This window comes from Panthera onca, chromosome B1 (assembly GCF_046562875.1).
Source record: "Panthera onca isolate mPanOnc1 chromosome B1, mPanOnc1 haplotype 2, whole genome shotgun sequence".
NCBI classification, from domain to species: domain Eukaryota; kingdom Metazoa; phylum Chordata; class Mammalia; order Carnivora; family Felidae; genus Panthera; species Panthera onca.
In genome coordinates, this window is record NC_138342.1 from 62,235,131 (window position 1) to 62,255,716 (window position 20,586).

The 20,586-nt window shown below is 43.1% G+C and overlaps 1 long non-coding RNA gene across 1 annotated transcript; it reads right to left on the minus strand.

The window, feature by feature from the left end:
- Window positions 1-216: 216 nt before the first annotated feature.
- LOC132692404 (uncharacterized) lies at window positions 217-20,034 on the minus strand. Its single transcript, XR_009616340.2, has 3 exons — window positions 19,849-20,034; window positions 2,700-3,096; window positions 217-850 (listed from the first exon to the last, which is right to left on the minus strand). It is a non-coding gene; the product is annotated as an uncharacterized LOC132692404 (long non-coding RNA).
- Window positions 20,035-20,586: the final 552 nt, after the last annotated feature.

Below are 20,586 nucleotides of genomic sequence, written 5' to 3' on the forward strand. Positions count from 1 at the left end.
TTTTTTAATTTTTTTTTTAATGTTTATTTATTTTTGAGGCAGAGAGAGACAGAGCAGGAACAGGGGAGGGTCAGAGAGAGAGGGAGACACAGAATCTGAAGCAGGCTCCAGGCTCTGAGCTGTCAGCACAGAGCCTGACGCAGGGCTCAAACTCACAGACCATGAGATCATGACCTGAGCCGAAGTCGGAAGCTCAACCGACTGAGCCACCCAGGCGCCCCCCAGAATACCTTTTAAAGAAATTGATAAATGCCAATAAAGTCACAAGAGTGAAATATTCTAGACGTTTACATTAAACAAATTAATCCCTAACACACACTCACAAAACAATATAGTTGGACAGTTTCTGAAGGATATCACGTAAAGTCTAGATACAGGTCACTGAATTTAGGGCTCCAGTCACAACCTTTATCTGCTTCCCTTCAAAGAAACTTCTGGTCGAATTCTTCTTCTTCTTTTCAAGCTTTCAACCAGCTTCTGATGAATTTGAGCAGCAAAGGGAAAGGGTTTTTGATTCCCTTCCACCCCCAAGCTGTCAGCCCCCACCAAGGCAGTCTGGGTCCTCTTCCTCCCTGCTCCCCGATAACAACATGGAGAGGAAACTAATGATCACACAGTGATTCCTGTCTTTAGGTGTTCACTAATGACCAGATGGTAGCTGTTACTGTCATTCTTTTAAAAAGCATGACTGGTTTTGCAATGTCACACCCAAGGGTATTGTTAAATTAACTTAATTGTTGGCATCATTTGAAAGAAGAACAGAAGAATGTTGGTAACTATTGGAACTGGGTGATAGGTACTCAGGGAATCCGTAAGCTGGTCTCTCTACTTGTGTGTAGATTTGAATTTTCTATAATAAAATAGAACAAAAACAAGTAAATATTCTTGATTCTATATTTGCTCTAAATACTAGCATTTAGAATAAAATAGTCTGAATTTCCCTTTGTAAGTCGAGAACATGACATTTTACCTCTTCCTATTTTCTGTTTTGTTTTTTTTTTAATTATCTTGCTTTGTGGTCGTGTGTGTGCGTGTTTTTCTTTCCAATATAATCTGAGGTTTAAGACCTACTTTATTATTAAATTATGATTTTTACATTAGAAATATTGTTTTAAATCATTTGACTCTTGAAAAACATTAAAACTTATGAAGACACAAACTTCCAGTTATCAAATGCCATGGAAATGGAAACGTATAGCATGATCACTCCAGGTGATAATACTGTGTTGTGGGAGCACCTGGGTGGCTCAGTCGGTTAAGCATCTAACTCTTGGTTTGGGCTCAGGTCACGATCTTGCGGTCATGAGACGGAGCCCTGCATAGGACTCTGTGCTGACATCAGGAAGCCTGTTTCAGATTCTCCCTCTCCCCACTGCTTGAGTGCATGTTCTCTCTCTCTCTCTCTCTCTCTCTCTCAAATAAATAAATAAATAAATAAATAAATAAATAAAATAATACTGTGTTGCATATTTGAGAGTTGCTAAGAGAGAAGATCTTAAAAGTCCTTATTACAAGAAAAAAATTTGTAACTATGTATGGTGATGGATGTTAACCAGACTTACTGTGACCATTTTGCAATATATACAATATTGAATCATTATGTTGTACACTTGAAACTCATGTTACATGTCAATTATACCTTTAAACAAACAAACAAAAAGCCTTACTAAATGCCTCCCTGAGGATGCAGCAAGTAGGGTGAGAAGAAAAAATCAACTTGTCAGTAAGTGTGGAGTAGAGCTATCTGGTAAGTACCAAGAAAAGCTCCGAAGAAGCAGCAGCCTGTCTGTGGAACGGGCAATAAGAAAAGTTCTCAGAAAGGCTGGCTTTTCAACTGGAACTTGAGGGGTAAAAGGAATTTCACCAGAGTGAGTAAGGGGGAAGAAGCGGAAGTGGAGTTATTCTGAGAAGGAATTGTGTGAATTCAGGTACAAGGGTAAGGGGCCAGCATATTCCAAGTATGCCCAACGCCTCTGTGTGCATCTGCAGTGTGCGTACTTGTGTGCAGGGGGCAGCAAGTGCAATGGAGAGGACCAGCCAAGATGAAGTTAGGGGAGCAAAGGCGAAATTAGGAGGAACCTCATAAACCATGCTAAGTTCAAGCTTTATTAAGTCTAAGATGTGGCTCAGGACTCTGCATTTTAACAAGTACTGTAGGTAATTTTGATGCAGGTGGTCCAAGGATCCCAGAGGACACGTGACATGTACTTTGGAGGCAAATAGACCTGACTTCTGGTTTTGCTCTGCCTTGTACTGGCTGGCTTATCTGTGGCAGGTTACATATATCTAAATCTCAATTTTCTCACCTATAAAATGGGAATAATAAAGACACTTGCTTTCTAAGGTTATTGTAAGGATTAAGTGAGCTACTTAGCACAGTGCTTGGAACATTGGAAGGGCTCAAAGTATATTCGTTGCCATTGTTATTTTGCTTAAAAATCTAACTCTGGCAGCTCTGTGGTAGGCAAACAGAATTTGGAGAAAGTGACAGAAGACCTGTATTCATAAAATGTCAGGCATGGTATTAGATGCGAAGTACTAAAGACACCTAAGGCTTGAAACTAACCCTCACACTCAACATGGGCTGCTAAGAGTTATTGGGGCCATAAGTATGGTTGTGCAGGTTGCGCACTGCACCACAACACTGCATCTAAAAAGGTACCATTCACATTTTAGACATCATAGATTTGCATACTTACTGTGATAATTTTTTGGAGATGACAGCCAAGTGTCTTATATTAATAAAATGAATATACTACAACCAGTTTTCAACAGATGAAAATAAAGTGTCTTGAGGAAGGAAATGGCAGATTGTTATATTAATGGCTCCAATGAATCATGTGTTCTCGTATCCACACCTTTGTGTAGTCCACTGCCATACTGACTCTGAGCGCGGCTTTAGCCTTCGGGACATCAGCAAATATGACACAAGCAGAACTTGCAGAATTCCCATCAGAGCCAGAATCTCTGTGATTTTCTAGGACTTTCCTTCATCATCCAAAGATGGTGGCTGCAGATCCAAAGCAGTTATAGGCTTCTCGTCTTCATTCAAAGCAGGAGGAAACGAAGAGATGGAGACAATGCCAACCAAAGTTTCTTTTATTAGAAAAGGAAAAAAAAATTTCAGCCACATTTGAACAGACTTTCATCTATATCTTTGACCACATCTGTGTGATGGCCCTTCTTAGCTGCCAGGGAGTCGAGAAAGTGGAACATTTAGTTTTGCCAGCCTCCGCAGTAAAATAGGACAAGTGAATAGGACTTGGGAAAGGTTGTTGGGTCGGCTAAGTAGCAATAACTGTCATAGGACTTTTGAAAAATTTTTTATCTTCTTTATAATTTTTTTTTTTCTTTAGAGAGAGAGAGAGAGAGCACATGCAGGGCAGGGGCAGAGGGAGAAGGAGAGAGAGAATCTCAAGCAGTCTCCATGCCCAGCACTGAGCCCAACATGGGACTTGATCTCACAACCCTGAGATCATGACCTGGACCCAAATCAAAAGTCAGATGTTTAACCAGCAAAGCCATTTAAGCCCATCTTGTCATAAGACTTTTAACCATGGATCCCATATGCAGCCATTCTCCTATGAGTACAACAAGGTCATACAACATAAAGACATAAGACATTAACCGTTTTTCATGTATGATCCATAAAAACTTTTTAAAGCTGGTTAATGGTCTTTGAGGCTGGGCTCAATTCATTTCTTTTTTTTAAATTTTATTTTAATCTTTATTTATTTTTGAGAGAGAGAGACAGAGTGCGAGCAGGGGAGGAACAGAGAGAGGGAGACACAGAATCTGAAGCAGGCTCCAGGCTCTGAGCTGTCAGCACAGGGCCCAATGCAGGGCTCAAACTCTTGAACCATGAGATCATGACCTAAGCTGAAGTCAGACACTTAACTGACTGAGCCACCCAGGCGCCCTAGGCTCAATTCATTTCTATTGAACATTTGTAATAATGCCTCTACAAAGAAATCAGAAAGCTTCTTTTAAATCAAAAATGCTCCTGGTTAGGGGTGGGGTGGGGGTGGAAAAGCCTAAATTATCTATCACCAACTCCCAAGTCAGTGACTGTCAAAGCTTATGGACTGAGATTCATTAGTAAGAATTTTATTTTACATCATAATCCAGGATACACATACACGCATATGTATTTCATAAAAACAATACCCATCCTTATTTTATGGTATAGTCTAATATTTCTATTATATTTAAGCTCTTCTTTTAAAAAATTGGTTATGACCCACTAAATTAATTTTACCACCCACTAATTGGTTATGACCTGTAATTTGAAAAACACCATCATAAGCTGAGGCCAGGAACATTTTTCTAGCCAAAGGGAAGAGCAGATGCTCTCAACACCTAAGAAGGCCAGCAAGGCTACAGCCTATTGGATGGGAAATGAGGTGGGAAACATCAGCAGGGGTCTGTCATGAAATCTGCAGGCTGCAGCAGGAAGTTCAGGATTTATTTTTATTCTAATGGGAGCTCCCAGTGGTTTCAAGCAGGGGAGTGACATGATATGATCTATTTTCTAAAATAGTTTCTCCTGACCTCATGCTCGGTCCAAAGGATGATTCCAGAATGACCTAATTTTCTCTAAATTTAAAACAAGCTTGGAATGACTTTAAGACCCTCCTTAGAGGATACTCTTACTCTCCCCCACATTCAGTCAGTTAAACTCATTTCCTGGTTCCTTTCCTTACACATGGGCTCGGACCCTCTGCGGAGCTCCTCTGGAGACCAGTCCTGCAGAAATACTGAAGTTTTAAAATTCTCCGCCTATCAAGTTCAGTACCTTTATCATCCCTTGTCACTAAATATCTACATATTTGCTGGCCACACCATCCTGCTGACCGGAGTCATGTACACCCAGTGATTTTTTTTTCCTGATTTGCAATGTTGACATTTGGAAGGACATCTTTTAAGTTCTGGCAACGGGCTCCCTGCAGCTTGAAAGCACGTATTCTCTCCCAGTGGGGGTCCCTGTGTCTGCTGGGCTATCTGCACCGCTTGCTGTGGGGAACTGCCACAAATGATTAGAATCCTTGGGTTACACAGACTGAAAAGGAAGCTGGGAGGGGGGCTGTGCATAACAGGAGGCGAGCAGATTTCCCAGGGCCTGGGCCTCCTTCTTGGACCTTCCCCAGGAGATGAGTTCCAGCTGCTTTTCTTTTCTTAATCTTCCTCCTCTCCCCAGCCCCCTTTCCGGCTGGGCCCCCAATCCCTCCCTCCTCTGGCCAACCCCCAAGGCATGCTAGATTTCGGGTGGAAAACATCACTGTCAAAAGGGAGGAGTCCAGGGACTGGGAAGCTGAAAGGAGCAGGGGTGGGGGCATGGAGGGGAGGCGGAACCTCTCCACTGGGAGATGTATTCCATGGATCTGTCCACTCCTGTCTGGGTGAAGACAAAGAGGTACAGCAAACAGTCCAAAGTGTTTACCTTCCGCCAGTCAGCCCCCTCCCCTCCCCTCCCTCTGCCTCCAGCTTCCCACCCCACACTCAAGACTTGCCCCAAGCTTGTGGAGAGCATCCGACCAGGTTTCTTTTATTTACTTGTGGTTTCCAAAATGGACACTTTCAGAGGCCTGAGGGTAAAGATGCTTTTAGGGAAGGGATGGAGGAGGCGGAGGAGGAGCAAAAGAAGTTACTTTGAAAAATGGAGAGCTAGTGAATTAGGAAATTGTAGTGGTTAGGGCGGAGGCTCCAGATTCACATCAAACATGGTTGACAACCCGTCTCTGCCACTTATTCACGGTGTGAATTAGACTTGGCTGTTTTAACCTCTCTAAGCCTCTGTTTCCTCACCTGTAAAATAGGCATATTTGTACCTGCTTTCAAGGCTGAGAACTAAGTGGGATTTTTTTTTAAGTTTATTTATTTATTCTGAGAGAGACAGAGAGAGAGAGAGAGAGAGCAGGAAAGAGTCAGAGAGACAGGGAGAGAGAGAGAGAGAGAGAGAGAGAGAGAGAGAGAATCTGAAGCAGGCTCCGTGCTGTCCCCGCAGACCCCGATGCAGGGCTTGAACTCATGAACTGTGAGATCATGACCTGAGCCAAAACCAAGAGTAGGATGCTTAACCGACTGAGCCACCCAGGCATCTCAATGGGATTCTTAATGTAATTATTATCTGCTCCGGGAAGTGCTCGATTAATGGAGTTTTATTATAATTAATATTACTCATGTAAAAGAACACTAAAATGGGAGCTGGCAGTTTCTTTTGAAAAAACAACAACAAAAAAATAGGAGTGTAAGCTGCTGAGGAGCTTCAGAAACAGAGCTATAAGTTTAACACTATATATATTTTTTAACAAATCAGATTTGGTCATTTCCCATCGGCTCTTATATCCCTTATCAATCACAGTCTTTACAAGTGTGTGAAGTATGAAAGATGAGTAGATATGTTAATCCCCATTTCACAGATGAAGAAATTAAGGTCCAGGAGGTGATAAGAAGATAATGAATGTAAAAGCACTCAGTATACCACAGCATAGCACACAAAAACAAGACTGTTTCTGGGTTTTTGTTGTAACATAACTGATAAGCAAAGGGACAGTGCCCAAAGGTCATTGTCCCATGTCTTTCTTCAGAAGAAGGAAAACTCAAAAGAAGGCTAGCGTGTAGAGAAAGTCCCAAGTTCAGGCAGAAGGAGAAAGGTATGAGTTTGCTGACTGCTGTAGTTGAATCCACAAGCCTGGGAGGGCTGGCAGAGGGAGGGGACAGGCTGGACAGGCTGAGGCCAGTTCAGTGCTCCCAGAAGTTAATGTCTGAAGATTGCAGCTGGAGTGATAGTAGGTGTAGAATGGGAGCTCAACACTAATAATCTAAAAAACAAAGCAAATTAAATAATAGAAACATCTCCCCAATGACAATGCTTCTGAAGGGAAGTCAAGCTCAGAAACAGAGACAGCAAGGGCAATGACACACTATTAAGGATGCATTTTATAAACCAAAACCAACAGGGTTTTGCTGCTTCCTTTCAAGCACTGGGAATGATGGTTTGGATTTCACACATGCTTCTGGATCCCAATCAGTGTCTTCACTAAGAAGAACCAAGAGAAGCAAAATGAGTGTGGGTTACTGGCTGAAAATAAACATAAATCAGAAACCAGACTTGCACAAAATTATGCAAGCTGTACATCTGGTCCTATAGTCCCTTTGGAAGGTCTCTAAACACCACTTTTTCTTTCTTTCTTTCTTTCTTCTTTTTTCTTTTTAAATCTCAATCTGCTCTCCTCCTAGTGTATCCTTCTTTGTCTTTGCTGTATAAAATTAAAACCAATATTTCCTTTAGGGTAACTGGCTACTCCAATGTGTCATAAGAACCTTCAACTCGGCATATCCAAAAGTGGAAAAGGGAACACATGGGTTTCCCCAAAAAACACATTCTTCCCCGTGTATTCCACATCTCAGGAGTGGCGCTCCCATCCACCCAGTCACCCAGACTGGAAATCTGGGCGTCCTCTGTGGGTGCTCTTTTCCTTCATGCTGAGTTCTATCAAACCTTCTCTGATCCCTACACTTCCCTCCATCTCCTCTTGCCCCCTTCATTCACACCCTCATGCTCACTCACCCGGATGGCTAAGATAGCAGGACAGGCATCAGACCTCAGCTTCTAAGCCCCAGACTGCCTGCACTTTGCTCCAGTCCAGACCTCAGCAAACTGCACCACATGTGCAGGATTCCCACCTTACCCCGGAGCAACAGAGCTACTCTGCCAGGCGGCTCCTGGCCTCCTGACGGCCCCCACAGGCCCACGCTGAAGACCAAGAGATGGGAAGGCTTTAAGACCCACCAAGGAAAAGGAACTGAGCAGATGGGAAAAGGTCATATCAGCGACGGAATAGATGACCAGGCCAAGTGCCTCTATTCTGCCGCCTCTTAGCAATTATAGCCATTTTTAAGGGTAAAGTTCTGTGACTTTAATACATTCACACACTTGTGCAACTACCACCACCAACTATCTCCAGAACTCTTCAATCTTCCCAAACTGAAACTCTGTGCCCATTAAACACTATGCTCCCTTCTCCCAGGCCCCAGCAACAACCATTCTATTCTCAGTCTCTATGAAGCTGGCTCTTCTAGGTGGCTCATATTAGTGGCATCATACAATATTTCTCCTTTTGTGTGTGGCTTATTTCACTTAGAATAATGCCTTCAAGATTCACGCATGTTGTAGCATGTATCAGCATTTCATTCCTTCTGAAGGTTGAATAATATTCCATCGTATGTATACGCCACATTTTGTTTATCCATTCATCCATCAGTGGATACTTGGGTGGTTTCCACTCTTTGGCTATTGTGAACATGCTGCTATGAACATTAGACATGGTTCAAGTCCATGCTTTCAATTCTTCTGGCTATATAACTCAGAAGTGTAATTGCTGAGTCATATGGTATAGCTGTCGTTCAATTTCTTATCTCTCTAATAAGACTGTGAACTCTTAAGAGAAAGACGGAGCCTTGACACAAATATTTGTTAAATAACTGATCATTAACCCCAGCCAAAAAGATTTTGTAAGAGACAAAGTTAAGAAGATAAAGGATTGGAGGGGTTGGGGGCCTTCAAAAGGGTCAGATCCTGGCTAAATTTACAAAGCTTTGATTAAGATCTTAAACAGGTGAGAGGGCGGGAGGAGAGTTCCCGGGGAAGCTTTATCACTAGCAGTTAAGCTCACAGGCCCTGGGCCCAGACCACCTGGATCCAGAGTTTCTGTTACTTCCTAGCTAGGAGAGCTTTGGCACATTACTTAAACTTTCTCTGTAAAATGGGGATAGTAAAGGTTAGTTCATAGAATTGCCATGAAGTTAAAACACACAACACACTTAGAATAGTGCCTAGCACATAGTACACTCTTAGTAAGTTCTGGCCTGTTTAACAAAATCAGAATTGGATCAGAGTATGGGTAAAGTTTGGAATATCTGAAGAAAGTGCTAATTTCACTAGGGGTTCCACTTTCACACAGCCCATTTGGTTGGGAAAGTAGTTAACATTTGTTTTAAGTACCTACTTTGTGTTGGGCCTGATTATTATTATTATTATTATTATGTTTTATTATAGATTATTAACATTTCAGAGGTATGGAAAATGAGCTTCAGAGATGTTCAATCACTTGGCCAAGATGACATGTTCACCAAGTACCTGAGCCTAGTTTTAAATCTCTCTCAAAGGAAAGCAGTCAAGGGGTGAAGTAGAGGGATGAAATATTCCTGTTGCATTCAGAAGAGATCCTAGGGTGAGAGTGGGGGCCTTCCAGGGGGTAGGGCAAAGTCTTGTGAACCATTCTTATGGGGAGCGGGGGGAGCTACTAACTCCCAGGACAGCACTTTACATGGGCCTGTTACCAGGCAGAACTTGCCTGGGAGACGCTGATAAGCCCCAGCTCCCCACCCACCATCCACACCTATCCTAACACTCAGGGGCCCGTATTGGGACCCCGTGCCCTTATGGCAGAGATAGCTACTTGCTATTCTTGTATTCATTCTTCCTCTCCTTTTTGGTAATCCAAATGTGGTTTTTAATCTGGGCACATGATCACCTGGAATCAAGACTACATCTCCCAGTCTCTTCTGAAGCCTGGTGTCACCATGGTTATGTTCTGGTTGATGAAATATTAGTTAAAGAGTTCTTGGGGCTCCTGGGTGGCTCAGTTCATTGACCGTGTGACTTCAGCTCAGGTCATGATCTCATGGTTTGTGGGTTTGAGCCCTGTGTCAGGCTCTGTACTGACAGCTCAGAGCCTGGAGCCTGCTTCGGATTCAGTGTCTCCCTCTCTGTCTGCTCCTCCCCCACTCATGCTCTGTCTCTCTTCAAAAATAAATAAACATAAAAAAAAAAAGTAAAAAAAAAAAAAAAAGACTTCTTTGCCAGGGCGCCTCGGTGGCTCTGTTGGTAAAGTGTCTGACCTCAGCTTGGGACATTATCTCATGGTTAGTGGGTTTCAACTCCGCATCAGGGTCTGTGCTGACAGCTCAGGGCCTGGAGCCTGCTTCAGATTCTGCTTCTCCTTCTCTCTCTACCCCTCCTCTTCTTGCACTCTATCTCTCTCTCTCTCAAAAATAAACATAAAAAAAAAAAATAAAAACAAAAGAGTTCTTTGCCATCTTCAAGAAACTTATAAGGAAGTGGTTTGAGCTTTTTGCTTCCTTCCTGTCCCTCCAATTAGGTGGCTGGGTTTCCAGCTGCCATCTTGGAAACTGGAGGACCACACCCCTTGGAATGGAGCACAGAGCTGAAAGGAACCTATACCATGGAGCTATTCTTGCCCTGCACTATCTTCATCTGGAGCTGTTTTATGTGAGGAAGAAATGAACTTTATCTTGCTTAAACTACTATTAGTTCAGATTTTCTGTCACATTTTCTATTAACTGAGTCAACACTCATGCCCTCTGTTTAGTAGAACCCCACTTCTGACAGTGTACCCGTGGGCCTTCCTGTGCTCAGACCCAGGTTTGAAAGACCAGCGTCCTGAAACTGTAGTCCCACCCCTTCCTCCACCACCCAGAGGGAGAGGAGAACATACACAGTTTCTAAAAATACTTCTTAGCCTTCTATATCATTCAGCATCTTCTTTTAGACAAAGATTGGTAACCATGGGACCAACAGCTTCATCAGTCTGTCTAGTTAGCAGAAAAAAAATAAAACACTGTTTTCCAGATGCCATGTCTATTAGAAAAGAAACCAACTATCAAAACCCAATTATTCTAGCTCTGTTGATTGAACAGTGATATTATAAGATGTTATTCATAAAACTGAAAAAATATTAATAAAGGAGTATAATTCTTTTAGCTTCATTCTATACTTCATTTTCCCCCTTGGAAAAAAAATGTAATTTGCTTGAGGAACAATTGTTATAGCCAGCCCTGTAACCATTTGTTTGTGCATTTATTCATAATTCATCTCAAATATACTCATTCCCCATTCTTTCATTCAAAAATACTTGTTAGTATTTCAAAGGACAAAGTTAAAAAAAAACATGAAAAACTTAAGTAGAACTCCTTTGCCAATCCAGCTAAGAATTTGAGGAACAGAAATGCAGAAACCTCAGCCCCTGACAGTCCAAGGAATGTACAGGTTAGTTGAGAAGAGAAAAATCATACCCAGGAAGGAACTGGAACTTATGGTCCAGGCTGGGCTGAGACTTTCCTGCTAAGGGCTGTCCAAATACAGGGCACATTTTACATACATGAATAGGAAGCCTAAGTGAACAAAGTGGCTGCCTGTGGGGGAGAAAAAAGGAGAGCCAATGGGTTGGACCAGAGGAACGGGCCTTCACAAACTCACCTCCAAAGTGCCCATCTTGCCAAAAATTCTTGGCCATTTTAATGTCTCCTGCTTCCAGTGTCTCCTGGATGCCCACTCCACCTCCTCCAGTTAGAGGTTAAGCCCTAGGTGCTTTGCTTTCAAAAGGATAAAATTAGGGGAGGGTTGGCTAAATAGTATCTTTTTTTTTTTTTTTTTTAGAGACAGAGACAGAGCATGAGCAGGGGAGGGGCAGAGAGAGAAGGAGACACAGAATACGAAGCAGGATCCAGGCTCTGAGCTGTCAGCACAGAGCCCAATGCAGGGCTCAAACTCATGAACCATGAGATCATGACCTGAGCCAAAGTCAGATGCTTAACTAATGAGCCACCCAGGCGCCCTGGCTAAATAACTTGTAAAATCCCCCACGGCTGAATGATCTAAAATTCACAAGAATGACTATCATTTATTTGAGCATTTATTAATATGTCAGGTATTTTATATTCATTGTCTCATTTGATTCTTAAAACTGTAAGAGATACATACTTTTATTACATTCACTTTACAGATAATGAAATAGAGACATGGAGAATTCAATGTCATAATCACAAGGTCACTCAAGACTATCAGACTGTAAAGCTCATGTTTGTAATGCCTGTGTATTAACGACAAGTAACACTTCCTTTTTTTGTTTTGTTTTGTTTTGTTTTTGAGAGACAGAGAGAGAGAGAGAGTCAGAGAGAGCATGAGCAGGGGAGAAGCAGAGAGAGAGAGAGAGAGAGAGAGAGAGGGAGAGAGACAGAATCCCAAGCTGACAGCATGGAGCCCGATATGGGGCTCAAACTCACAAACTGTGAGATCATGACTTGAGCCAAAACCAAAAGTCAGATGCTTAACCAATTGAGCCACCAAGGCGCTCCAATAGGCACCACTTTCTAATTAGCTTCTTCCACCTCTCTGTCTCAGGGAATTGGGAGCCCCTACACCACACCCATTCTCCTTGTTGTATAACCATTTATATAAATGTCTTTCCAAAATATGAGTTCCTTGGGAGCGGGAATGTGTCATGATCATTTTTGTACCATGTCTTCCTAGAACACAGGATGTGACACACAGTAGGTGCCTAAATATTTAGTTAAATAACTATATCAGTCACCAAAAATTTAACAATCACAAGCACACCACATAGTCATTAAGTGTGCATGAAAAAAAAAGTGTGCATGAAGATTTTGCACCTTTCTCCTGCTCTGCCATGTTACTGTTAAAGTATGTGTCTCTGAATAGAACATATTCTTCACATTTACTGAGCACTTTCTAAAAGCCAAGTGCTATGCCAGGTAATTTAAAGCATCCAAAGATAATTAAGAGACAGTTGCTATCCTTCTGGAGCCTATAGTTTACAGGACAAGATGGACACATAAACAAATGGGTTGGCTACAACACTGATTGCAATAGGGGTTAGAGCAGAGATGTGAATATAACATTTCATTGCATTTGATGCCATTGATTGGATGATGCATCATTAAGAAGTACTAAAAAAAAAAAAAAGTTGCTGCTATTTAACCTATGCACAGTATTGCTTTGAAGATGCATCCTTATTTCAGAGATGTTATAATGCTTTTAAAGTGTGCCTCTTCGATGAAATAGTACTGATGCAAGTAACAACATGGATGAATCTTGAAAACACTATTCTATGTGGCAGAAGTCAGTCACAAAAGACCACATATAGTGTGATTTTACTTATATGCAATGTCCTGACATGTAAATCTATAGAGATAGAAAGTAGATCAGTGGTTGCTTAGCGCTGGAGAAGATTGGGGGCAGGGAGCAGATTGATGGCTAGAGAGTATGGAATTGGGTTATGGGATGATGAAAATATTCTAGAACTGATTGTGGACTGGTTGTACAACTCTGTGATTATGCTAAAAGGCATTGAATTGCAACATTTTAAATGGATGCATTTGAGTTGGTACCTGAATTATATCTCAGTACAGCTGTATCAATGTGGCTATGTCTCAAAATAGCAGGTTGCCGGACATCTGGGTGGCTTGGTCGGCTAAGCATCTGACTTCAGGTCAGGTCATGAGCTCACAGTTTGTGGATTTGAGCCCCACATTGGGCTCCGTGCTGATAGCTAAGAGCCTGGAGCTTGCTTCCGATTCTGTGTCTCCCTCTTTCTCTTTGCTCATCCCCCACTTGTGCTCTCTCTCTCAAAAGTAAGTAAACATTAAAAAAAATTTTTTAAAATAGCAGGTTGGGAGGGCAGGGTCTGGTGTGGTGGGGGGGAGAGTAAATCAGATGCAGTGAGATCTGGGGAAGCTTTCTGGAATGGACATTGACACTTAGAATATGGGTGGAAATTGCACCATGCAGAAATCAAAAACAGCCTGGGGGGGCGGGGGGGAGGTGATCCAGGCAGAAGTAACAGCTTAAGCAAAGTCCAGGAGGCCAGGGTACTGGATAAAGTACAAGTAGAAGCAAAAAGAAAGTAGTGCTGATTGGAGGAAAGGCTTGAAGGCAAGCTAGCCCACATGGAGGAGGGCACTGAATGCCAGACTAAGGGCTGGTCTTTTCAAGATGTAAAAAGAAGGCTTGAAATTTTCTCCAACTGCTAATCTTTAAAATTCAGCAACTCTCTACACACACACAAAAAAATGTATTATTAAGGCGTTTCTTCCAGCCACAGGGCAACATTATTGACCTGACAGGCAGTAAAATCCCCTTTGGAACTCAGAGCCAGATGACAAAAAGGTTAGAAAGGCAAAGGGCATTGATACCGGAAGCACCGTGTTTAAACAGATGCTGGGAAGAACCAGGGTTTCTGGCAGGGAGCCATGAAATTCCAAAGGTCACGCATGATAGCAGAGCCAGGAAGCTGAAAGCAAAGACTCATCACCATGCTAGGAATCACCCAGGAGGAATTAGAATCGCACTTCTCTTCCAAAGGGATTGAAAATTGAGAACAAAATAAAATGAGGAGGAGGAAGTAGGCAGAGTTAGGGAAAGAACGCCACTGGTGTCCCAGGCCAAGGGGAGCCAACTAATTGAAGAATGAGCTCCTGGGCTCAGATACTGTCTTTGCCTGAGTTTGCCTGCCCTGAGTGGCATGAGCTTGGGGCCACAGAGGACACCAGGGTACTATGGAGACACAGACCAGGGTTGGAAAGGCATGTTCACTGGCGATTCCCCTGGGCAGCCCATATGTGCCCTCCTCCTGAACCTGATCTTGGGAAGGGGACTCCACCAGCCCTGCTAATTGAGTCCATCTCAGAAGAGGGAGGTGGAGGCAATGGTTAGGTGGAGGACTGCACAGCAGCCAGGGCCACCCAACTTGGTGTCCCAGGTCTTCCGGCAACAGGCATCTGCACTAACAAGCAGAGAAGAAAACGACAAGGCCCACCTGGGCGTGTCTGCCCTTTAGCTTATCTTTCCACTTCTGGTAGAGCGTTGTATGTTTCAAGTGAATCTTGATTCAATTTAAAGAATATAAACAGCACGGTCCACTTTTACCTTTCTCAAAAAATGCTAACGCAGTTCTCAAGGTGTGAGGAGGACCATGAACTCAGAAAAGCTGCTGTAGCAAACTACCAGCAGGCTCAGGCTTTCTTCCTCAGAGGAAACAGCCTTTAATTTAAGAATAATAGTGTTCAGTCTACTCCATGCAGAGCGCCGTAGCAGGCAAAAAAAAATGTAAGCTATTGACAATGTGTGCGAAATGGAAGTGTTTATTTACCTGCAGTGTAAACCCGCCCACCACTACAAAGGATGGGAGGCCACTGATTGCATTTTGTGTCTGTTAGTACTCAGTGCGCTTGGAGATTAAGTGCTGACAGACGTCACGCAGTCTGGGTTTTTCCAAACAAAATCCGAAAGCCTCTCTTCTTGGTCTGTACCTATGTACCCAATTAAGAACAGTGACAGGAAGAACTACTTGGCCAATTCTGTGGATCTGATAAGGCTCTCGCTTTCTTCCTTCAGGTCAAGAGAGGCCTGTACCCTGCCCCTCCTTCTGGATCCATGATCAGCTCTACTCTTCTCAGCCCAGAGGCTGTGACACCTTGCCTCTGGTTCCAGCCACAGCCGTAAAGGTGGGGCAGAGCAGAAGAATCTTAGTCTTCTGGAAGGGCTACAAGGTTTTTATTGTAATGTGACCGGAAGTGGGCCTTCCTGTCAAAATGATAGGCAGAGCTGAATGTAGGCTTGGAGAACATCTCACAATCTGCGTGGGCTGAGCCCCAGACAAAAAGGCTAAGGACCTACTCCCTCTGAGATTCTGATTCTATCAGTCTGGGACCAGTGCTGAAATCTGCATGTTTAAAAAGCATCCCAGACCACACTTTCAGAAACACTGAAATAGAAACTATGACATCTTCACAATGCCTGAAACTCACCTTTACCCTTTGCAGAAGGCATTCCCCCTGTATAAGCTGCCCAAACCTACCACGGACCCACTGCTCAACCTGACATCACATGGACTTTGACTGCATCCTTAACACACAATCTGAAGCATCTCATAGACACAAAAGACATACCCACCATGCTCTTTCCAGGGTGTAGTACCCTCCACCTCCCTGTAGTGTCAGACCCTCTGTCTTTCCATTTATCAAAATCCTACCTGGGGCACCTGGGTGACTCAGTCAGTTGAGTGTTAGACTTTGGCTCAGGTCATGATCTCACTGGTTATGAGTTTGAGCCCCACATTGGGCTCACTGCTGTCAGCCTGTGAGCACTGAGCCCCCTTGGGATTCTCTGCACCCTCTCTCTGCCCTTCCCCTGCTTGTGCTTTCCCACCCACCCCTCTCCCCCCCAAAATCCTACCTATCCTTCAGGGCTCAAAGTCTACCTCTTCCATGAAGCCTTCCTTTATCTTTTCACACTACACTAATCCTCTTTCCTTTAAACTTACAGAACTCCCATTTGCCCTCTATACTGAATTCACATGATGTTTGCCTTGTTGGGTTATTTGTTTGTTTGTGGTGGTCATTTGTGCACACTCTCCCTACTAGACTGAGATCCTAGATGGCAGAATGTCATCCATTCTACCTACTTTTTGGACATATGTGGCACAAAGGAGAATAACCCCCCTAGAAATTGGAGAGAAGATACATCAGGTTGCCTCTTCAGTGAATACTTGTTGGTTTTGCCTACATGGAACCCATCCCCCTTCTTCTGGTAACAACATCATTGTGATACACTCACTCTCCATCCATGCACAAAAACCAGATCTCAGGAGTAGCCATGTAACCAAGGTCTAGACAATCCATGAATTCTGTCCCCCTAAACACCATGGTTCAGCAATGGGCATGTAACCCAAGCCAGGCCAGTTCAATTTAATTGCAGGAGTTTTTTAGTGAACTATTGAGAAAAAGAGAAGCTTTTTTCCAACTGGACTTGAAACTATAAGCATGTGAACCTGGAGCCATTAGAGACCCACCACGTGGCAAGAGCCTACTTAAAGATGAAGCCAACATCCAGCAGAGCACATCCAAAGGACCGGGTTGATGACATTGTCTGAACCCTTGGATGCAGCTGTGCCAGAAACTTTGAAATTACATAAACCAAGAGGTTTTGAGTTGGGTTTTCATTTGCTTGTAATTAAAAGAACACTGCCTCATGAGTCCTCTGAAATTTCCATCTGTATAACCTACACGCTCAAAGCTATCTCCCTGTTAAAGCGTGATGGAAGAATTTGATTATACTCCAAACATCAATAAAGAAGAAAACGGATATTTCTAGAGAGTTGGAACCACAATATCACGGTAATTTCATAAGTAGAAACATAATGAATTATACAGTGGCCTGAATTCTGGCCTATTGTGTGAACAGAAGAAAGATGGAGCATGGAACCCCCAAAGTCAGCAATTAGCAATGTCCATTTGGGCTCAGATAAGGAGAAAAAGTACCCTGGCTTAAGGACTCAGGTGCCTCTGGCAGGTCTATACCTGCTAACCACAGGCTCTTGTACAGAGTCCAATGTTCACAAGCAACTTTGTGATGATAACTTCCCCTTAAAATGGTGTCCGGGTAGAAAATATGTTATCCTATTAATATCAAAGCTGCCTGGTGGTTTGAGATCTCATTGTAAACAAATAATGTGGCTTTCTGGTTTATAACCAGGTTCCATAAGCTTGAGTAATTTGAGCTTTCCTTTTTTTTTTTTAAACTTTTATTTATTTTTGAGAGAGAGAGAGTGAGAGCACACACAAGCGAGGGAGGGGCAGAGAGAGTGAGACAGAGGATCAGAAGCTGACTCCACACTGGCAGAGAGCCTGATGAGGGGCTCGAACTTATGAACCCAACTGCAAGATCATGATCTGAGCTGAAGATGGATGCTTAACCGACTGAGCCACCCAGGCGGCCCTTGAGCTTTCCTTTTGTGGTATAAAGACAAAATTAAATGTTGGGCCTGGGAAACTGATGGTCAGATCCCAGATGATGTTGAGTTTATCCTGTGAGTCACCTTTGTGCACAGGTGTTCTAGCACCTGTGATTTATTTTAAAACGTGTGTTTGTTAGGTGAAGCCCAAACCCTGGAACTAATCAAGAAAGCACAGTGAAGGGGCAGCAGCTACATTCCATCAGAAAGTACCCTGCTCCAGAGTCAGTCTTTGATTTACTACACCTCAACCAATAACCAGTAGGTTTCCAATTAGTATACTCAGTGTCCAAAATAGGGCTTTATTGAGAAAATACTGATGATTAATACGCATGACTAATGTTAGAAATTGGCCTTCAGTGGTGAAATTAAAGGCATTTGAGGTAGGTAGAGTTGCTAGAAAATACTGCAGAGGTCCTCTCACATTTACAAGGTGTAAAAATATGCTGAGGCATGAATCTTTAGTGATGGTGCCTGAGGCTTGTTCGTTAACAAGTTCCATGATGAATTATTGATTTATGAGGATGTCTTTCTTTTTTTTTTTTTTTTAAGAGAGAGAGAGTGCATCCAGAAGGGCAGAAAGAGAGAGAATCTCAAGCTGAGTGTGGAGCCCGACTCACAACTTGATCCCATGACCCTGGGATCATGACCTGAGCTTCAAAATCAAGAGTCAGATGCTCAACTGACTGAGCCGCCCAGGTGCCACAGGGATTTCTGATTGTCTGATACCCATTAGAAGTGATAGCAGCCTACCTTGAAAGAACCTTTCATGTGGAGTCTGAGGGAAGCATCTAAAAGGGCTTAGATCTAAGACTTGGGCTCCCTGAGCAGTTGTATGAACTGTGTTGTGTCTGCTAGCTAATGAATATTTATCTAATAATGTCTGTATATGTGACAGGATTTGGTCTAAAACTTGCTTTCATTATAACCTGGTAGTGAGGTGTGAGGAAGTGGCCAATCATTACTTTCCCCAAAACTTCTTTGGGGGTTACCTTTATCTATGACAAAAATCGAGAGATTGGGGCACCGGGGTGGCTTAGTCAGTTAAGCGCCAGACTTCAGCTCAGGTCATGATCGCATGGTTCATGGGTTCGAACCCCACGTTGAGCTCTGTGCTGACAGCGCAGAGCCTGGAGCCTCCTGCTTCCGTTTCTGGGTCTCCCACTCTCTCTGCCCCTCCCCCGTTCACTCTCTGTCTCTGTCTCTCTCTCAAAAATAAACATTAAAAAAAATTAAAAAAAAAAAAAAAAAGGAATCAAGAGGTTGGCTTGACCAAAGTGGCTTATTTCAGATCTCACCACGAGACCATAATTCCCACTCCATACCATGACCACAATACCTCAGGCGTTTCCCAGTCAAAGTTACTGGCTGGGACATGAAAAGGCCCTTAAAAATATTGCTTCATGAATTTGGTGAGTTAATAAATGAATAAACTGGTTAAGCGGATGAATGGGTGCAACTGGAAAGTAGTAATCATTGTAGTTACTGAGAGTCTACTATCCAACTTCTTTCATAAAGCTCTCCTTTCCTAATCTGCTTCCCCCCATGACAAACTAGTGGAAAAGTCCCCTGTGGGTTAGATCATTTTAAACCTTCTGGGACATAAACTCTTCAAAGGAAGAAATCACATATTTCTGTTTTCTATTTAAAAAACCCAATATGCCAAACAGAATGTATTTCATGAGAATTGATTGATAGTGTGAGCCTAATAAAGACAGTAATAAAAATAGCTAATAATATTAAGCATCTACTCAATGCTAGACACTATTCAAGTGCTTTATAAGTGCTAGGTCATTGAATCCACACAATATCCCCATATATAAAGCATTATTATTTCCATTTGACCAGTGAAAATTCCAAGAAATTACATTTCTTGCCCAGAGCTCATCAATTCCAGGGCCTATGTAACCCCAAGCCCATGTCCTGGTCATTGTGGTTGTGGAACCTCTGGCCACAGACGTTCACCAGAACAGCAGGTCTGGACTCTAGATCAGCTATTCTACTCTGCCTTAAGGAGGTAGTCCCTTCCCAGATTCTTCAAGGCTTTAAAAGTACATTCCTACTTCTCTCCCTTCATTGGAGAACTCCAATTTTCTCATGAAGATCAGAGTTCATAGATTCTGCCAGAACATCAGTCTGCATGATCTTTAAATATTGGCAATGTTGGGATCCCTCAGGACCCCAAGGTTCAGGAAGAAGGATTATTGTCCACATTGAGAAGAGCCAGCTTTACCTCAGACACTGATGGCTTTTTGTTTTCCTGGATTGCTGGGAACTGATTTTGAAAGCAAACAATGCCATGCTTTCTGAAGGGCGTTACATAGGAAACAGATGTTCAGATTCAGCTTGGGTTCATGTTCTTTTGTGGTGGATAATTTCTTGGCTCCCCTCTCTGCCTGAGGCACTGCCACCCAGCTGATGTTTGGTGGGGATTCTGTCCCAACAAAGCAACCCAAGACACAGCCTTCTGAGCAGGGCATTGTGACAAGACAACCTCTGGCTTCAGGAGCCAGCAGTCAGAGGCTCTCAGGAGAAGCCAGCATGACCATCAGGCGGGAAAGGAGTGTCAATGGCTGCCAGTCTTCCCTGGCTGAGAGCCCCAAGCCTCATGCCAGGGCTTTTAGCATGATGGATGGCAGCAGGCTGGCAGGCACGCTGCACAGCGGTGACCTGAAAGAATACGAGGCACAGCTCAGAAGAAACATAGGAAGAAAGAAGTTGGATGGGCAAGAAACTTCCAGTGTTTCAGAACTAGGATGAGAAACTGTCCATACTTGATTGGAAACTGAGGAAGATAACCTTCATTTCCTTCCATCTGGCAACTGACCCAGGGAGCCCTCCTGTTTCCAACAGCTACTTTTAGCTGCATTTTGCTGAGCAAACATAACTCTCCCAACAAACCATGAGGTCAACCTTTTAAATCTCTTTTAGAATTGTGTGGGGAAGTGAATAATGTCAGAGGTTAGGAGGG